This window comes from Eulemur rufifrons, chromosome 28 (assembly GCF_041146395.1).
Source record: "Eulemur rufifrons isolate Redbay chromosome 28, OSU_ERuf_1, whole genome shotgun sequence".
Classification (NCBI taxonomy): domain Eukaryota; kingdom Metazoa; phylum Chordata; class Mammalia; order Primates; family Lemuridae; genus Eulemur; species Eulemur rufifrons.
In genome coordinates this window covers 21,398,045-21,419,051 of record NC_091010.1, presented here as the reverse complement: position 1 = coordinate 21,419,051, position 21,007 = coordinate 21,398,045, and positions in this window count along the sequence as shown.

The following is a 21,007-nucleotide window of genomic DNA, read 5'->3' as shown; positions in this document are numbered from 1 at the left end:
CCCAGGAAGACAGGGGACACGTGACAAAGTCACCTGTTTCAATGTCTTCCTTTGGAATTCCAGCACTTCCACCAGGGTGGGGGAAGGGAGCTGGGCCGGATGACAGCCCATGGATCCCAGTCTCAGTGTCGGGGAACTGGTCCCTAGGATGCACCTCTGTCCTGCCTACACGTGGGCCCCCAAGGGTCAGAACTTTGTCACTGAGTGCTTGGGGTGACAGCAATGAGGGAGCAGGACGTAAGGTGCAATGTGCTTGTTTACGCCCTGGGCAAGACCACAGTGGGCAGTGGTGGTGATGGGGACCCCAACAATGGTAGTGAGAGGGATGACAACAGTCTCTCTTATCACAACAGCTGACATTCACTGACCCAGGCTGGCCACTGCTCCAAGCCTCTCTCCCCCTGTCACTCACACTCGAGGGCATGACAAAGAAAGCAGCCCCTGTCCTCGGAGGCTACCTGTCTGGCTGGGGAGTCAGCACCCCTGTGACAAGGACCTGGTGGTGGATGGGAATGTGGTGAAGGGTGAGCTGTCATTAGTGTGGAGACATTCGGGTGGGCTGGGGTGAGCCAGGACGGGCTCCCCGAGAGGGAGGGTCTGCAGCCAGGTCCCCCCATTCCTGCCAGTGGGCTTGCGTGGACGCGGGGCCTTCTGGAGGAGGGAGGAGGGAAGGCACAGGGAAGTCCCTTCTGGCAGTGAGAACTTGTCACCAGGGGACAGGCTGCCCTTGGAGGGCGCGTGTTTCTTGTCACGGGAGGCAGGTGGGCAAGGCTGGAGGGATTTGTGTGGAGGGGATTTCTGGACTGGGTGTGGCAGGAGTGTGGGGGGACAGGCTGTGACATCTGTGTCCTCTCCCATTCTAGGAGGCTGACTATCCAACCGTGCTCACAGGAGGAGTGGGTGTGCACACACAGAATTAAATAAGAACATGGGATAGGCACCTTGTTAGAGCAGTAGCTTCTAGCGGGCAACAATAATGCCAAATAAAGGTTCTGTACTGTTACAGTCGTGGTGCACAGAGAGGAGGCCACGCCGTGAGCAAAACTGCTCCCACCCCCGAGCTTCCCAGGTACTGGCCTGCAGGCCTCGGGTCAGGCCTCCACCCTTAGGACTGAAGACCCAGGGGCCACGTGCCCAGCATGTCCCCAGCTGGGCATGGCCGGGGTGCCCACAGCTTTCAGGACAGGCCATTTCCTTCTGCCAGTGAGTCACTGCCCCAGCCCCTGCCCCAGGCCGAGGTCGGGGAATTGCCAGAGAGGTAAGTGCTGACTAATCCCTGCAGCTGGGAGCAGGCCTGGGGTGGTTTGGATTAGGCCCCTGTCCTATCTCCCGGCCCCTCTCAGTGACCACTCCTGTCCCCACTGCCCCTGGAGGCAAAGGCAGTGGCTAAACTGTTCCTCACATCAGCTCCCTTTTCATTGTCCTAAGCCTTCATCTGCAGAGGGCAGAGAGGCAGTGGGAAGGACTCTAGGTTGTCGTAGGGACACCTGGACAGTCCCCGCTCTGTTCCTGGCTAGCTGTTTGACCTGGGTCATGTCCATCCCTGTCCACAGGGGCTGGACCCTTCTCCATGAGCCACTTTGCAGCTCAGCCCTCTGAGCCCGCTGATCCAGAATTAACCCTCAAAGAGCCAAGAGGGAAGAGCCACCGTCACAGGCCTGGACCCATTTGCCCAGAGGAGCCAGAGCCAGTTGGTCGGGAGAGGTCTGCTCCACGAAGTCTTGGACTCGAGTTCAGATTTCCCCCAAAGCTCCCAGAGGTTCCCCCACCCCCAGATGGGGGAGAATGATGCAGGCTGAGTTCCTGAATCCCCATGGGGCAGCCGGCCTGTCCTCACCACCAGTGGGGCCCCAAGTCCCTTCACCCAGTCCCCCAGAGGGCCACACACCCCTCCCCAGCTGTCACAGGGTCCAATGTCCTCAGCCGCCCTCCCTCCGTCATGCAGACCTCAGCGTGCTTGCCCCGCCTCCGAGAGGCTGTCCCCAACCACCCGATCAGAAGCGAGGGCACCCCCTGCCCACCTCTCAAAGCCATTGGCTTTGTCTTTTGCCTTCACGGCCCTCATCTTTGTCTGAAACTTCTCTGTTTGGTTACGGTGTTGCTGTCTGTTTCCTCCAATGAGAAAGAAAGCTGCGCACCTGTTCATGCCATGGCCCCAGCGCCTGGCACCCAAGGACATTTTTTAAATGAGTGAACGGATATGGCTGAGGTCCCCGAGGAGATGCCCCCAGTGCAGCCTGCAGAGGGGGGGCCCGTCAGGACGGCGGGGCAGGGCCAGGGTGCCCCGAGGAAACAGCTGGGCCCGCTGGAGCCGGAGGCCCTGGGGCCGGCACCTCCTGTTTGTCAGCCCTCGCGGGCGCTGGTCGGTCCCCTGAGCCCCCGGTGAATAGGGGAGCGGGGCGAGGGCGGCCCGAGGAGGAAGGATGAGCCAGATATAACTGTGGGACAATGAAAAAGCGAAGGCCACAGGAAGAAGCAGAGGGGGACAGGAAAGGTCTGAAGGACCATCGCTCATCAGCAGGACAGCCCCGTCCAGGTGGCTCTCCGGCCGGCTCATCTTTCCCGTCATCTCTCAGCACAGTGACGCCAGGAAAGCCCCTCCCAGCCGGCCTGGGGCAGACCTCAGGGCCGGGAGCAGCTCGGTTAGTCCTGTCCTGCCAAGGTCCGGCACAGAGGGCCAGGGACTTGCCCAAGGTCACAGCCCCCAGGTGTGACCCGGCCCGCTCCCCAGCCCGTGATGGGGTGTGCACGTCAACACCAGCCCCGCCACCCCCGCTCCCGCCAGCCCCGCAGAACCCCGCTCCAGCACCAGCCTCTGATTTCTAGGCAGCACTTGCTGTCCAGGGCCTGGCGTCTGAGCGTCAAAGCCTAAAAATAAAAAGACAGATTGTCCACTTTGGCTGTAATTACTGCCTAAAAAGACCCAGCGCGAAGAAAGGGAGAGAGAGAAGGGAGAAAGGGAAAAATCCCAGAGCTGTGCATCCATCACAGGCAGACGGGAGCTGGGAGGGAGGGTCTGCAGGCACATCGGAGGGGGTCTCAGGCCCCTGTCCCCACAGCAAGCACTCTGCCCACTGCCACCAGCCCCTGTGGATGAGGTGGAGACAGGGCAGGGAGGTACTGAGGACAAACCCCTAGGTTTGGACTGAGCAACGGGGTGGGTGGTGGTGCCATTTACCAAAAGGGGCATGGAGTGGTGATGGGTGCATGGAGGGTCCCGCGCTGACCGTGATGACTGTGGATGCTGCGTGGTTATGCATCCGTGCAACCCACGGGGCAGGTGCTATGGAAACCAACACGGAGCTCAGTGTCAAGGCTTGGGACGCAGATACAGCAAGGGGTTGGTCTTTAAAACCACGAAACTGGGTGAGCTGCTCTAGGAAGGGGGTGTGGCTAGAAAAGAGAAGAGGGCTCAGACGGAGGCCTGGGGGTCCCCAGCAGTGAGAGGCTGGGCAGTGGCATGTCCGTGAGGGTCACCGAGAAGGCAGCGAGGCGGGAGGAGAATCACGGGCAGGGAAGCCACAGGAAGGGACAGCCCCAGCCGGAAGGAGGGGGCAGCCAGGCCAGGCTGTGCTGGACGGCAGGGGAGACGAGGACAGCAGGGGACCACTGGGAGGGTAACTCACTGTCACTGGGGATCTTGGCAAGAGCCAGCATTCCAGTGCGGCGGGACAGAGAGCAGGGGCCGGGGACGTGGAACCAGAGACTAGGCAGCATGGGAGGTGCTCTGCTCTCAGACAGCGGAAGGGGGACCTGGGGCAGTGGAGAGCTGTTAGCTTGGAGAAATAGAGCACATTTGAGGGCTGAAGAGAAAGACCCAAGGATGAGGAAGAGACTCGTGGCGCAGGAGAGAGGGCAGAACTGGAGGTCGGGGCTGGAGGGCCCAGGGGTCAGGACGGTGCTAAACTGCCAGGCACTGTGGCCGTGGAGGGTGGAGCTGAGGTCCTTCTTGGGCCATCAAGGAGTCCTGCCCCGCTGCTGGGGAGCAGCCAGGGGTGGAAGTGGCAGGCACGGTGTCTCAGGGACAGCAGGGACTGAGGTACAGTGGCCATGCCTACCATGCTCAGGATCCAGGCTGCTGCCCTGGGACTCTGGGTCCAGGAGGCACCTGGCTGGTCCTCTGGGGGCTGAGGAAGGGTGGGAACCAACAGGGGTGGCAGAGCCTCTGTCAGGGAGGGCAGAGGCAGGACCCCTAGGGCCGCTGATCTGGAGCACCAGGCTCAAGGCTGGACAGCACCACTGCTCACTGCAGGACCTGTGGCAAGTGTGCCTGTGCGTCCCTCAGCCTCACCCAGCTTTCTTCTCCATTGCAGGGGACCGACCCTGCAGGCTGTGTCTCCCATACCCCACAGCCGTCAAGGCTGAACCAGCTCCAAAGAGGCAGAGACACACTGGTGGCTGGGGACATCCGGTCCCTGCCCTGCAGACTCCGGGGGCTGCACAGCAGGAAGGCAGGCTGGAGTGACACTGGGGTGCCCCGGCAGGCTTATCCCACTGTTGGCCCTACGCTGGCCTGCGGTTGCCAGAGCCATGGCAGAAGCAGGGACCCACCCAGGGCCTGATCCTACACAGACAAATTCTGGAAACTCCACAGCCTTGGAAGGTGGTCAAATACCAACAACAAAACCGCTCCTTCAAGCCCAGGGCACTGGAGATACAATCTTTGTGGTTTTGTGCTCACGGTTGTCATTACAAATAAGCAGTGCTCAGGCGCTTTCAGTACAGTGGAGCTCCTCCGTGGACCTCCATTACCTCATCTGTGAAATGGGCCTATTAATTCTCCTGCCCTGCATCCTCCCGGGGCTGTGACAGGGTCAGACAGGAGGGGTGCCTGGAAGCAGGGGGCACCGAAGGGTGGGCATGAGCACGCTCTGTTCTGCTCTCAGGGACAGAGTCTTGTGCTGTGTGCCCCTCTTTTCTCAGCTCCCCACAGAACTGCAGATACCAGTTGAATGGAAATCATCCTGCTTCCCTCTGCCTCAGTTTCCCATTCTGTGCACTGGAGAGAGTGCCCCATCTCTATTTCTCCAGTGCAGTCAGAATTCAGGGCTGGATGCAGAGGATGTCAAGGCCTAGGAAGCACACAGGGGCTGCTAGTAAGGGGCTGGCAGGTCCACTCTATAGCCACAGCATGAGTGGCCTCCGCAGGGTTGTGGGAGGTGGCAGAGCAGGGCTGGGTTCTCTCAGAGCCCCCCAGAGGGACAGAGGCTCTTGCTGTAGTCGAAGCCCAAGTACAGCAAGATGGCACAGCCTCACACCCTGCCCACCTCCCAGCTGGTGCAGCTGAGAACAAGGCAGGGCTGTCTCTGATCTGGTGCCCCTGTCCCCAGGCCCCCAAGCTCCGCCCAGTGATAGATGGGTGGGGCACACGTGTCGCGCAGGGGATGGTCTTAGAGCCACCGGCTTTTATCAGTCCAGGATCTGGCCTTTCCCAGCAGACCTGGTCCTCTGGGCTGCCCTCCTCCGTCCCCGTCCCCAGCAGTACCTGCCCCGCCCTTGACACACAGTAGCCCTTCCCTCAACAGAGCCCAGAGGCCTCTAGAGCTGGCAGCGCCTGGGGAGAGTCTCGAGCCACCCGTGGGTGCCTTGGAGAGCTCCGAGGCCCCGGCCTTGGCCACAGAGCTGGCCTGGGGTTTCCATCTGGGATGTTTCCTGCTCTTTTTTGCTACTCTGCAAGGCCAAACGTAGGTCACCTCCTGGAAAGCACAGCTGTTGTTGTTTAGGCAAGTACCCCAGATGTCGCCCACCCTATCAATGGGTAACAGTGAAAGCCAATGTGGCCTCCACCACTGTCCCCAGCCCACTTCCCCGGTCCCAGGTACTCCACTAAGGTCTCTGCCCACGACGTCTCCATCCGCTCAGCGCCCCACGGGCACGTCCTATTATCAGCCCCATTCTCTAGAGGAGGAAATCGAGGCTCTGGGAGATTAAAATATTTGGCCAAGCCGCACAGTAAATGATGCATTCGGAATTCCAACCCACGTCTGCTGGACTCTACAATGGCCGCCTCACACAGCCGCGGGTTGGGGAGCCTGGACTCCCTGACTGGGGGCCGCAGTGGCTACTCTTCCTCAATAACTGTTCTTTGAAAGCACCTGCTCTGTGCCAGGCCCGACCCCAGACCTTGGGTTACAGTGGTGGATAAAACCCAGTCCCGAGTTTCAGGGGTTGAGTCTCTGGGGCAAGGCCATGTAGGTTGGTTTGGGGTAAGGAAACCTGTGGGATTCTGCTCACATCAGGTCACTGGTTGACCCTTAACATGTCGCTGCACGGGTCCCTGCCCCTCCCCCACCTGTGAAATGGGCCTCAGAGGCCTGAGCTAATGAGCTAATGGCCGGGACCCGCTCTAGGAAGCGTGTTAAGTGATCTACGTGCCAGGCCCCATTAAAGCTATCATCTGCCGGGCGGGCGGGCATCACTTTGCAAGCGGACTGAGAGTGACCACCGATGGGCACCCCATGGAGGCTGCGGAGAGGGGCAGCCCCCTTTTCAAGCAGTGCTCACCTTGGGGGGCACCTGCCCTGACACGTCTCAGGTAAACCCTCCCCAGGTCCCAGCTCCAGCCCCACGGGCCAGCCAGTGAGAGTCATGTGTCTCCACTCAGGCCACCGCCACCCTGTCATTTCGCTAATGCCTTCTAATGGGCCCATCTAGCAGCCCTGTCTCTGCTGTCACCACGGCAGCTAATTGCTGCTCCTCCTCCGGCCTGCACAGGCCTCTGCAATCAGCCAAGCGATTCCGCCCTGCCCAGCTCAAGCCGTCCAGGTGCTGAGGACCCCAGCCCACAGGGGCTTCTCCAAGCCCAGGTCCCACGTCCTTGCCCCGACGTGCCCTACGCTGAGCAAGCTCGAGGAGCAGAAAGGAAGCAGAGCCGGGGACAGAGGCAGCAGCACGGAGCTCCAGGCAGGCTGGGATGAGGGGAGGGGTCCATGGCCCTGAGCAGGATGCAGGCCACGTCCTGGACGCACACCCTGCCTTACTGCGGCGTCCCCCAGAGCAGCACAAAGATGGGAGCGCAAGTGATTTGTTTAGGAGATGATCCCAGGAAACACTGAAAGAAAGGACAGAGGGAGGGGCACGGGAGGGGGCCACAGCAAGGTGTGCTGACAGGTGGGTTACTGCTGGGGTTGCGACCTGGGCCCCCAGGGAGGGAGAGACTGTGCGGAAGTGGCCTCAGAGCTTTCTCAGGGAGGAGCAGGGAAGCAGGGGTGCTAACCCACCCACCTGCCCTAACGGTGCAGGGGTGTGACATTTCTGGCACTTCTGACTTGCCCTGGGCAGAGCAGAGCACGCTCCTGCGACCAGGGAGAGCCCTCGGTCAGGGAGACTCAGGGGGCCAACTGCACGCGCAGGAACTGCCTGCCCGTGACCTGACAGGCAGACATGGACAGCTTTTGCCACAGGCCCCAAAACAGCTGTCCACACCAGGAGGGGGAGACAGGACTCAGCATCAGCTCCTGGGACAGAGCCTCTGGGCTCACAGGAATCAACACTGAGCTGAGGCCGCCGGCCCTGCCCTCTGCATGCGACAGAGGAACCGCAGTCCTTGAATCCACAGCGAGGTTGGCCCCCGGGGCGCCAAGCTTCTCCCAGCCCTGGGGCTTCTTCCAGGCCATCCCCACTCCCCGGCCTTCCTCATCCCTGGTCCCTTCACCTCATTGACTCCTGGACCTTCTCCATGGCTCCGTGTAAATGTCACTTCCTCAGGGAGCCTTCCTTGATGCTCCAGGTGGGATCAAGTCTATTTTGAACGCTCACAGGCCCATGTGTCCCTCCTTCCCCTCCTTAGCTCCACAGAAATGAATCAATGGTTTGCCCACCAGGGCATCCCTGGAGTCCATCTCAGTGTCTGACCCACCATTTTTGTTAAATGAGCAAATGAATGAATGAGTAGGTTTGGGGGCACCTTCTGGGTCAGACACAGAGTAGGAGCATGCGTGCCTGTTCAGGTCTTGGGGCTCACCTGGAGATCCACTTGGATGGACCAGGAGACTACCACTCTGTTGTGTGCAGGAGGGGACAGGGACTGTCACCCTTCCTGGCTGGCCTCTTCCGGGAGTGTGCAGAGGGCTGTGGTCTGCACACCCCTCCCCCCACAGCTACTGCACCCTGGGCCTGGCCCTGTGGCATGTGCTGTTCCCTTCCTAAAACCTGCCCCGTCTCCAGTGTCACCAGCCTGCTCAGTAGTAGGACCCTAAGATGTCCCCAGGAGTTTGTGCTCCAGCAGAAAGCTGTGCCAGGCCAGGGCCCTGAAGAGGGAGGCTGTGCCTTTGGCCAGAGGGCTCTGAGGATCTGGCTGTAGAACAGACCCCTGGCGAGGCTTTAGCCCTGAAATGTGAGGGGAGCCGGAGGGCCTTGCTTCTTGTCACACTGTGGACGTGGAGTTCATGGCTGCCCTGCGCCTCCCTAGTGCACTGCCTTCTCCCGGGGCCGTGGGGAGAAGACGCGGACCCTGTGCCATCAGGGGGCCCGAGGCTCCTACTAGTAGGGGAGGCAAAGACACGTGAACTGATCCCTGTTAGGACGATCCCAGGAGCCAACCCGTGTGAGCAGGAACATCATGGTTGCCTCTTGGATCCCGGCTGGGGCTCCCCGGGGCCTGCTTGCTGGCTGCAGGGAGGGCCGAGGCTTCCCGGAGCCCCGCTAGCTGCTTGCCCCGTTTGCATTTCCCTCGGGAGTCCACATGGACTTTCTCCTCTGTTCACTCTCTCCCGCCCTCTTCCTTGGCAGGCTCTTCGACTCCCAAGATGTCACCCTCCATCACGCCAATGGCTTCTAAGGCTCTCTTCTCGTCAGACCCCATATATTTGGCAGTAAGTAGACATCTCTACCTGGAGGTCTCCCAGGAACCCCAAACCTATGTGTTGTGAAGTGACCACATCTTCTCCTCGTCCAGAGTCTGCTAACTTCGTCACCGTCCATCTGGTGGCCAAAGCAGAACCTCAGGGGTCATCCTTAACTTCCCCACCTGCCCCACAGCCAAGCCAGCAGGAGGCGCATGTCTGTCCCCATCCTGTCACCTCTGAGACCACGCTCCTAGCGCAAGTCCTCGTCGTCTTCACTTGAATGGGTGCCGTGGCCTCCCCATGGCCCTAACCCCAGCCTTAGCCTCGCCCCTGCTCCCTTTCCCTTTCAACCCATGTGACACGTTGGACCTAAAGAGATCTTCCCAAACATCACCTTCGTGTTCAAAACCCTTCGCTGACAGACTGTTGACTGAGGACGAGGTGCAAGCTCAGCGTGGCCATAAGGCGCTGCAGCCTCTGACCCAAGGCTGCAGCTGTGCCATCTCTGAATGGCCCTGCTCTCTCCCACCTCTGGGGCGTGGCCTGCGTCGGGGCCTTTCCTTTGAATGCCTGGGCCCTGATCAGGATGTCTCAATGCCTCCCAGACTCCACGCGCAGGCGGAGCTGAGCACGTGTGAGACAGACAGTAAGAAATGCTTGTGCCACACGTGAATGCATGTGCAACGAGGTGTGCGAGAGGCAACACCATCTCGTCGTTAAGACCACGGGCTCTGGAATCAGATGGGCGCGTCCCAACAGGACCAATCCTGGCCCCTCACTTACAGCTGCGCAAACTTGAGCAAGTGAGTCTCTGAGTCCCCATGGTCTCATGTAAGATGGGGAAAGCAATATTCCTCACTTGGGGCGCTTGTGGGGATTAAATGAGGTGGTCTGGTCCTCTGGCACCATGCCGGCCAGAGTCAGGGCCTAGTTAACAGTGGCTGTGATGCGGATCGTCCCTGGCCCTGTCCCTCTCCCACGCTGGCCAGAGAACACCACTGTCGGCCGCTGGCCTCACCTCTCCCCTCGGCCTGGCAGACTCCTCCTGTCCCAGCAGCTGGGTAGATCTGACTGTCATGGTGGTGTCCCTGTGAGGACGGCAGGGAGGACCGACTCTCACGGCTGCCTCCCACAGAGGGGCAGGGAGGGCCCTGGGAGCGCAGGTCCCTCCGAGGAGAGGTTTACCTGCTACTGCAGGCAGGTCTCACAGCTTCACGAGAACATGAGACGCAATGCAGCACGTGAGTGCAGCGGCCTCTTCCTGCGTCGTGCTGATGTGTCCGAGAGTGACAGTGCCAGGACTGGCGGACGATGTGTCCTGACAGCTCCCTCACTCCTGGCGTCCTGAGAGTAAGGGTGTTGGGCACGTGAGGACTCGCCAGCTCCCAGAGGCCGCAGAGGACATGTCAGCGTGAGCACTGGCTGGGCTTGGGACACCCTGGGATGGGCCAGGCGCTGCGGCCCCCTCCTGCCCTCCACCTCCGTCCCTGGGGGTGCCTGTGCCAGGCAGCCCCTCGGGCTCAGGGCTGGGCTCTGAGCAAGCCTAAGGAGGCTTGCGGTCACTCGGCCATCGGCCACGTGCTGCGGAGGCCCAGACAGGAATGGAGCTTAGGCTGGCTCGTCCTGGAGGTCACAGGCTAGCCCAGGCCTCACGGATGACCAGGGGAGGGCAGCCATCGGTGTCCCAGGCCGGCCTCACCCCAGTGGTCCTCTAAGTCCATCTGCTTTCCATGGCCCCGTTCTGGTGACATTAGCCCAGGATTTCCCAACCCGAAGAACCCCCTGGATGCGATTAGGCTCCACCTACCCTGGGCCCTGTGGTCCCAAAGTGGAAACAACCCCCCGTGCCCTCCTCAGACCTCCTGCTGCCCCCTCCTCACTGGCAGCCAAGCCGGGCTCTGTCCCCAGGACACATCTTCAGGTCTTACTGGGTGCAGCCTGACGAGGGCCCCCAGGTGCCCGCGCCGTGCCATGTGGCCACAAGAGCCCACCCAGCCCCCAGCCCGGCCCGAGTAGAACTGTCCTCCCACACATGCCCCAGCCCCTCCTCCGCCCTTCCCTCCCCTTCCTCACATCCCTCCGAGGCAGATCTTGTCTCTTCATGCATCAATTATTAACTTGCTCCGGCTACATTAAGCCTCGGTCAGTCTGTTGGCTCCTTCGTCATTCTCCCTGGGGTGGGGCGTGGGGGAGGGGGAAGCAGTGACTGGGGCTAGAGGCACAGGGACAGAGCGTTCTAGAGAAGTCAGAACTCCAGCCCTGCAGACACCCTGAATCGAAGGACCCCTCAGGACCATCAGATCTAACAGATGGGGAAACTGAGGCCCAGGCAAGGGAAGGTGCTTGCCAAGGGCACACAGTGGTCTGCGCTCAGCTGTTCCCAGGACACTCGATCTTCAGTCGGCCACGTGGCTCTGACCCTCTCTTCTCTGCCTGACATCCTCTGTCCTGCTGCTCTAACTACCTAAGTACACCCAGGGGATGCCCTAGGAGTCACGAGAGGTCAAGGGGGGGTTCCAAGGTCACGAGCAAGTGATGCAGAAAGCAGAGATCCCACCCTGATGCCCAGGAAAAGTGTCATCCGCCAGACCCATTTCCCAATCTTCTTCGTGTTAACAGGAGTCCCTCCTGTCAAAAGCTTCTCTGATCAAAAAGTTAGGAAACACGCAAACCATATACTTCCTGTCTTAGTCTGTTTGTGCTACTACAACAAAAATACCTTAGCTGGGTAATTTATAAACAGCACAAATTTATTTCTCACTGTTCTGGAGGCTGGGAAGTCCAAGGTCAAGGTACCAGCAGCTTCGGTGTCTGATGAGGGACCATTCCTCATGGATGGCACCTGTTTGCATGCAGGGTCCCTCAAGCCTCTTTTATAAGGGCACTAATTCCATTCCTAATGGCAGAGCCCTCATGACCTAATCACCTCCCCAAAGCCCCACCTCTTAATACTGTTGCATTGGGGATTAAGTTTCAACATACGAATTTTGGGAAGATGCACACATTCAGACCATAGTACCTTCTCAGAGAGCCACAAGATGCCTTGTGGTATAGCAAAGGCTCTGAGAAGGTCTGCAGGAGAGAAACCTGTGCAACTGTGACTGACCCAGGGTGTCCCAAATTGTTTGATGGCAGAATGGTCAGGACTCACTGTGTCTGCAGACCCCAGGTCTCACTGGGTTCTGCAGAATCTATGGAAGGGCAAGCTGAGATCCCCCCAGCCCACCTCCTACATGTGCACATAGCAAGCTAAACGAGCTGCTTGGGTTACAACCCCAAGGGGAGAGAAGCTGGAGGATGAGCCTGGGCTCCCTGGCGATGCCCTCCCTGGCTGTGGGGCTTGAGTAATGCACTCAACTTGACAGGCAGAGTGCTGGGGTGGAAAGTGCTGGAGCTTTGGGGCCCCACAAACCTGGTCTGGAGTTCACCATTTGCCTTGCCAAACATACTAATCCTAACAGATGGTTATCACTGGATCTCCTGAAAGGCCCATCCCACATATTATCTGGCACACTCCCTATTTTTTTCAGCTGGGGAAACTGAGGCTCAAAGAGATTTAGTCACTTGCCCAAGGTCACACACATTATTGGATCCTCAGTCTGTCTGGCTCCAAAGCCCACGCTGTTAACCATCGTGCTATGCTACCTCTAGGAATAAATCAATGCACTCGTCTGGGCCTCAGCTTCCCAGCTGTCAATGGGAGAATAAGGACACTTCCTTCTCAGGCTTGTTATATAGAAAGCACCTCCACATGGTGCCTGGTCCCTAATAGGAGGTGAATACATGGTAGCTTTCTTTCATCCTTCTTTTGAATCCTACTCTTAAAAATAGGATGCAGTTTTTACCCTCTCTTCACCAACAAAATGGGCCGAGCTTCCCGAGTGGCACAGTCAGGGGTGCGGGGGGATGTGGAGGGAGGGGTTAGGGGATGGGGGTCAGTCCATTCCAGGTCTGCAGACTGCACGCTGACCTCCCCCTGCGGCCACAAGGGCAGCCTCGGGGGAGGCCTGGCTCTGAAGCCCATTTTTAAGTTTCCTTTTTCCTCCCCATTTGCAAAACCGAGTTTTGAATTGCAAGTGGTCAGATTGCAATAAATATTGTTGAAACCCACAGCACGTAAATGGTTTATAAATTGTGGCTCATAATTCAACCGGTGCCCGGATCGCCGGCTCTCACTGCCACCCGCTCTCTAGCCCTGCAGCCTTCACGGGTCCCGGGTGCGGTAATAAATCGGCAATAAGGAATGCCCTGCTAACTAAATTTTACTTGTCAGCTTTAAGCTTTCATACTGTGTGTTAAGTTCACACAAATATCACAAAGTGTATGTGTGTGTGTGTGTGTGTGTGTATATATATATGTTCATATATATAAATAAACTACCCTGCTGTTATGCAATTCCCTCGGGACACAGAAAACCTTTTCCGGCAAGAGCCTCATTTGTCCAGCCTCATAGAGGCTTTGGCAGGTTAAGTCCCCTGTCCTTCCTCCCCAGGATCCCTCCCCCCAAATTTAGGACTTTTCTATGCTTTAGCCCAGGAATCCTCCCCAGTGCAGCTGGAGAAGCTCGTATTAGCCCTAAGCAGGAACTCCCTAGGCAGGCCTCAGTGCCTTCGAGTGACAGCGAGGCTGCGTGTGGGGAGGGAGACCTCGCTCAGGCATCTCCCTAGTTCCAGCTGCTTCTCGATGCTTCCAGGCACCAGAGTTTAGCTGACAGGTAAGAACAGAAACCTAAACTCTCCAAGCCAGGCTCCCCAGGGAGTGTCCATGCAGAGTGCTATCGCTTAAGGGCCCCCACTGAGCCTTGTCTTGGGGACATCAGAGACCCAATATGGACCTGGGGACTGGCCCAAGGAGAGGGGGCAGATTCTGAATCCACTTCTCTGAGGGGAAGCTAGCTCCTCCTGAATCAGGTATTTTGGTTTTGCTTTCATATTGAGTGGTAAAACCAGGGATTCTCAAATTGTTCAACCCAACAAATTGCATATGTGTGTGTGCGCGTGTGCACGTGTGTGTGTGCACATGGGAATTTCAGTGAGGGGCGCGGATAAGGAGCCTAGATATTTTTCACTCGCCAGCTTTGTGATCTTGGGAAAGTGGTCTGACCTCTCTGAGCCTCTGTTTCCTTGGTGAAAGAAAGGGCAAAAGCAGCCAGACAGAGGGTGGTGACCGTGCGGGTTGGACGTGGGGGGCCCAGCCCTCAGAGGAGGCAGACAGCCAGTGCCCACAGGGTCTAGCTCTGAGCCGGCAGAGGCAGCCGTCTCCAGGCCTGGAGCGGGGAGGCCACAGTTCTGCCCCGGCCCATCAATCCCTCCGCCACGAGGAGCGGCCAGCCTGGGCAATGGGGAGGGAACAAGTCTGCGTTCATTCTGGGTAATGAGAAGTGTCATCAGTAAATGAAGAATCTCCTAATTACCCAGACATCCCTGGGAGGATTTGTGAGGCTGCGGGCGGTGGCTAAGGCCCTGGAGCCGAGGGGCAGGGAGGGAGAGAGGCGGCCTGGGTTTGTGGGTGAGGGGATCTGTGTTGCCCAGAGCAGGCCCTGACCCTTGTGGATCGGTCCCCAGAACCCGGGTATGGCATCTGCAAACCGGGGAGTGGGCTCCAGGGCAGGGCTGGACGCAGGACCCAGGACTGCTGAGCGTTCTCTGCCTCGAAGAACAAGCTGGCCTTGAGCAACTGCCTCTGCCTCTCTGAGCCTCAGTTTCCCTAGCTGCCAATGGGAGTAATGATGGCAACTGCCTTGTCAACTTGAGGGGCGGGGGCCAAAGTCCAAAGCAACACAGACTGGAAATGCCAGACTGCAGGGGACCAGACAGCCGGACCAGGCGGGGGCAGCTGCCCCAGACAGCCCACCCAAGTGATTCAAGTCAAACTCAGTCAAGTCACCTCTGCTGTTGCTGCCAGAACCTTGCTTTTCCCAGGAGGGCTGCGGCACCCCCAGGACTATGTCTGAAGCCCCCGGGAACCTCCTGAGCCCCCACAGAGCCAAGGTGGGGCTGCCCAGGTCCTATTTTCTGACTGTGGCATTTGACTGGTGTGTTCCCAAAGGGCTTCCACAGGGAAAGGGGCTGGGAGGGGCGCTGGGGGCCTTCTGCGTGGGAGCTCACTTGAAAACACTTAGCTGTGGGACTTTAAAACATTGGTATTAAGTGATATCTTGCATTAAGATGATCATCAGCGTCTGGTCCCCACGTGGCAGGTGAGAAAACTGAAGCACAGAGAGGTCCGTGCCTCGCCCGGGGTCACACAGCAGTGCCTGCGCCTCTGATTCCCCTTTTAAGTGCCCATGGCCTTGACTCCTAGATCTGTCATCAGTGTCCCCTCTCTCCTCGCCTGTGGCTGTCAGAGTAAAGAATGCTCGCTGACGTGCCCCTCCCCCATCTTAGGGACAGAGAAACTGAGGCACACGGAGGACTCTCTCGGGTGAGACCTGGGCTGAGATGGGGCACAGCTTTTGCAGTCACTCCTGTCTGCACCTAAGCCCTGCAGCGTCCCCATTCGAGGCCCTGCCCTGCTCCCCAGCTCCGTCTCTCCCGCCGGGAGGGCTGGTCCAGGAAGACCCAGGGCAGAGAAAGAGTGATGACAAACAACTGCCTGGGAGAGATAATCCACTATTAAAACACGCCTGCTGCTCTAATTATGTAGGAGACCAAATTGGGTTTAAATTGGAATTAATTGGATGCCCCCTTATCCACGCCATCTATCTTGCACTCACCAGCCCTCTGGACGAGCGAGATGGAAGAAATAGGAATCTCATCTTCTCGCCCACTGAACACGCGTCCCCCAGGGCGGCCCGTGCCCAGCCCCCAGCCCCTAATCCCTTTAAACGTTTCAAGGAGCACAGACAATGGACCCCTCCTCTGCCTACCTCACCAGAGGGGAACGGAAGGGGATTAGGTGACTCCGGGAGGCAGCGGGAGGGGGTCACACCCTAAAGGGCCAAGGCTGCAGGAAGCAGGCGGGGCCAGGCAGCTCCGAGATGCCCACTGGAGTGTTGTAATGGGCTGGGAGATGACAGGTCTGTACACAAAGCAAGACCAGCCTGGGAGGAAGGTGAGGAGGGGGGCTTTGCTGAGAGGTCCTCAGATTAAAGGCCGTGGAGGAAAGAGAAATGAGGTCTTCTAGCAAGCAAAACAGGGGTCCGGGGTGAACTGTGCTGAGTCTACAAGAAACTCTTAGCTCCTTGTAACTGAAATGTCAGTACTAACACACCAATCAGACACAATTGTTACCTTGTGACCCTTGGCAGTCCCCACCCCCGCGTTATTAAAGAATTTCCTTCTTCAGTTGGGCTGGGCGTTCAAGGCCATTGTCCTATGGTCAGCCAAAGCACTTGCTCTCCCCTGGGGTCTCATTTGGCCTGCCAGGTGTTTGGTTTTGTCTTGACTGCATTAGCTGTTTGGGTCCTCACGCCAGTGTCTGTTCCCCACTCTTCCAGTTTCGTCTTGCACCTGGCCTGCTCCACTCATGCACGTCACCCACCTGGCTCCACCGGGCACGTGAGTTTGCAGCCCTCGCAGGCTCGTGCGAACCATGTGCCACGGCTGACTCAGTCTCTCCACTGCCCCTCAGACACCATCTCTGCCTCATCGCCTCCTCACACTTTGCAATAATGCTCCTCCCCTCTCACGCACGCACCAGGCCTCACTGGTCCTAAGGCCCATTTCTGGGAAGCCATCTCTGACCCTCGACCTCAGGCTCTCTGTCCCTCTCAAGCCCCATCAGCAACATTCCTCGGGCACTTACTGCTCCTCCTGGGGTCATCTTGTTTCCCTGGACTGCTGAAATACATTCCGGGAACGATTCACTCTGTGTCGCCCACAAAGCAAATAGCCCAGGGTGAGGACACACAGCCTAGCTGCGAGGCTGCTGATGTCCAGCTGCTGAAAGGGCCTCCTGTGTGCAGAGTCATGGACAGGGCTCCCAGGAAATGCGGGTGGGGGGCTGCCTAGGATGTGCTCTCTGGGCCAGCAGGTTTCTGCCATGAGCCCCATGTTCTGTCCCCTCTTAAACCCATCCCAACTTAGCTCTCACCTGCGTCAGTAGTCCACACTGCTGCCAGCCTGCTTCCTGTGAGTGATCCTCAAGCCACACAGACACACACACACACACACACACACACACACAGAAACACACTCAGCCCTGTACCCCCATCCATCAGGCCTAGAATTCTGCCTTCCCTGCAGGGATCCCACATCCAGAACTCCATTCCCAATACCTGCACCCAGAATGCCCCCAGCTGAAACTTGGAGCCCACATCTACACCTTCCACTCACCCCTGTGCACACCAGAACCTCTGCCCCACCTCTCCAGGGCTTTGGGACGCCTTCCCTCCTCTCGCTCCTGGAGCATGCACCCCGCATCTGTAATACTTCCCTCTCCCTCTGTGGCAGCCACATCTGGCTCCTGCACCCACCCAAGTCCCTACCTCAACCCCCAACCTGTAACACTCGGCATGCTCCCCTCCACACGCATGTGCAGCAGGAGCCCAAGCTCCCCACCCCGAGTCTGCCTGCCCCACCCTGGCTGTGGCCCCGCCAGACCCTTGCCCCTCAGGAGCTCCCAGGCTCAGCCCGAGAGAATGAGGCACACCTCCAGGAGATATCAGCACTCATTTCCAACTCGGGAGATTTTCTTCTCTGCGTGAAGTAAATATTTGCTTAATTTCCTGATTCTGAGCATGAATCACAGAGCATTTCAGGCGGGCCGTGGACTGGGCAGATGCTGGAGGTCTGAGCTCCGGATGCCAGGAGAAGGGGAGGTGTAGGGATCGGACCACTGGCCCAGGACAGGGTATTTTCACTTCTGGGCCTTGCGTGCAGGCCTTTCACCCTCCCTGAGCAAAGACTCCTGTGTTAAAACAAAGCAACACTCTTGAATTAAATAATCTATGAGTTCCTCTAGCAAGCAAAATATGGATCCAAGGCCAACTGTGCTGAGTCTACAATAAACTCTTAGCTGCAAGTAACAGAAGGATGAGTAATGCCCCATCTAGACACAATTGCTATGCCAAGCAAGCGGGAATGGGCTCCTCTTCCCCAGAGAGCGGAGCCCCCGTGGGTTGGGAGGCAATGCAGACACAGGCTTCAGGCTTCGGGAGCCAGGAGGTAAGAAGGGGGGACAGCGCTGTGCTCCTAAGGAATGAATGACTGTGCAGGGGCGGGGGGGACTGGGGCTGAGAGGGGTTCCAGCACAGCTGGCGGGCAGACACGGGAGAGGGTGATCTCTGGGGGACGTTCCGTTGATAGGTCAGACAAAATCTACCAGCCACGTAGGCATCTGGTACGTTCTCCTCGAGCACCTGTCATTTGTCGTGCCTGGCGTGAAGAGTCTGGGATAGGAAGGTGAGGTTGCCGTGGCTGAGAGAGGAGGACAGAGGAGCTGCGTGGTGTGGGGAGTTGGACCTGTGGGGACCCAGAGGGTCGGCACAGGCCCCCGGGAAGAGGGGCCACTGGGGCTGGGCACGGGAGACTGAGGAGGACTTGGCCAGGCAGGGGAGGGACGGGAGAGGGGGCTGAGCAGGGCTGGCTGGCGAGAGGCCACGTTAAGGAGTTGGGACCTGACACTTGAGTGCAACGGGGAGCCCTCCGACTGGTGTGGAGGACGGATGAGCAGGTGCCGTGTGCAGGCAGAGCGACCTGTAGAAGCTGCTGCTGTGATTCAGAGAGGAGGGTCTGGCCAAAGGCCACGGGGCTGGTGGGAGGAACTGAACGAACGCACCTCTGACCTAGCACTGGGGACTCGCAGGTGGCGGGAGGAGAATAATACAGGAGTTCAGGATGACTCAGAGGCCGCTAACTGTGGCAACCGAGTGGAAAGAATTTACTCAGCGTTTTGCCAAAGAAAATGAATGAAGTCAGCCAGGCTTCAGACTGGCCAGGCACGGACCGCCTCTCCCATCCGAGTCTCAGCACTCTCCGGGTACAGCAATGCTGTAAACAGTGAGCACACACCGCAGGGGCCTCAGCCCTCCCCAGACTTCCCAGAAGGAACATCCTAATCTCTGGCAACATGAGAGAATTGTCAGAAGTACATACATTGCAAAGTGAGAGGCCTGATTCTATTTCTGCTGCAACAGTTTTAAAACGCCTGCCCTTAAAAATTAAATAATAACCAGTGTGAGTCAGAGGAAAGGTTGACTGGGAGCGAAGAATAGGAGAAACCACTTACCTTGGAGCCAAAGGATGGTTCAGCACCACCGACAGTGACACACGAAGAAAGGTGGCAGAAAATGCGGTCACAAAGCGTCGTGGGCCTCAGAGATATCTGGGAACCACCTGCAATCGTATGCAAATGTAACAGGCTGAGTCACTGGGAATTCAATGTTATAGGTGCTTTAGCATAACCCTGTCCATCCTTCAGAGAGGGTGACCTTGACAGTGGGGAGCTCACCACCATGCAGGAGGGGAGAAACTAACCACCACGTTTCTGCACCACTCACCTCCCCCGAGTGAAGGTAAACAAGCTCCTCTGAGGTTCTAGGCTGTGGGCATGGCCCTTGGGACCACCAAGCCCCTTGGGAAGGAAAAGGGGAGTGGGAAGGAATTGCACGTGTTGGAACGGAGAAGGGTGGAGCGACCTGGTACCTGAGTGCAAAGTGATGGAATAGTGCTTCCCCTTCCAGGAAGGGAGGGCGTATGGACCGGAGCCCATTCCCAGGGAGGAGGACCCCAGGAGGGTGGGCTTGTGAGTGGCTGTGATGACTGGTCACTGCATGGCAAGGTGAAGGTCCCTGTGGCCCAGCTGGCAGGAGAGGGATGGAATCTCTGCAGGGCCACCAACTTTGGAATGGATGGTACGTACCATCAAGACTGAGCGAGGAGGAGTGGGGGAGATGACTCTAAACCCCTGGCAGGCCACGGGGCCCATTCTGCTTTTGTAGGACTCTTGCAAGCCTAGGGCATCTGTTCAGACCAAAGCTTGGGAGGAAACCTGGAACGGTACTGATACTAGCTGGTGGGTGCTAAAGCTAAATTTAATTCGGTTTAGAAAGAATAAAGAAAGGCGGCACTATTATACCTTGAACATCAGGGAATAATTGTGACTTCATTCATTCCTTCTTTCATTTGTTCATTCAATAAATGTCTGATACTTGCAAGCTGTGCCAGGCCTTGAGGATAACTAGGGAGCAAAAACGGACACAGTCTCTGTCTGCCTGGGGTTTATCAGGTAACAGAGAGACACAAGAACTGCGACCATAACCAACGTCTCAGAGAAGGACAGTTACCCGGAGTTACGCTAGAAGAATGCACGGGGGTGCTACCTGGCCACAGGTGAGGGAGGCAGCCCTGAGAAGATGAAGCTGGAGCTGGGAGGTGAGGAACAGGCTGGAGTCACCTGGAGGGAGCGGGAGGGAAGAGAGCGCCAGGAAGGAGCCGCTTGTACAAAAGCCCTGGGAAGGGAGGAATGGAGAGGGAGAGGCTCTGAGAGGGGACCAGTGAGGCTGGGGTGGGAGTGGGGTGGAGCAAAGAGGGGCTGGAGAGGCAGGTGGGACAAGGTTTCCAGAGCCTTGTCACTCAGAATTTTGTCATGAACGTGAGAATGCTGAGGCGCTACAGAAAGGTTTTGAGTGGGGTGGGAGACAGGCCTGACCGTGGTCAGATTTGCACTTGGGAAGTTCGCTGTTTTAGCCTAGGCTGCCTCCAACCCCAGTGCAGCGCCGGGAGTAAGGACGGTGCACAGGCAGCTGCACTGGAAGGTGATCCTGGGCATCAGAGAGAAGGGATCGGGGACAATAACAGAGGGGGGAGAAAAGCCAACGCCAGGTGCATTGCTGAGTTGTTACCTGCCATGGGTGACCAGGGCCACCCACTGGGACCTTCTGAGGAGGACATGGAATGCCCCTCGGGGTTTCCCACACCACGCCCAGGGAGAAGTATTTATACACTGGCCTGTCCCCCCTTGGCCAGGGTTGCCCTGTGGGTGCCAATGCCCCACTCCGTGCTCCCAGGCTGCAATGCCACGCAGCCCCTGCCAGTGTCCCACACTGTGGCCTCAGAGAAGCCCTGGTGCTGAAAGCAAAAGTCACACCTCATACCTGAGGGAAGACATTGTCGGTGGAAACCGTCACGGAAACGTGCATGGCCATCATGGCCGGGAGGCTGGCCGGTGGGCTCCGGTGGCTCCTGGGACACTCCTTGGGCGCAAACTCTATTGCAGGGGAGGGAGGGGTGGCTTGGCCCCCAGACACAGGCGGTAGCAGTGCAGACAGACGCGAGCTG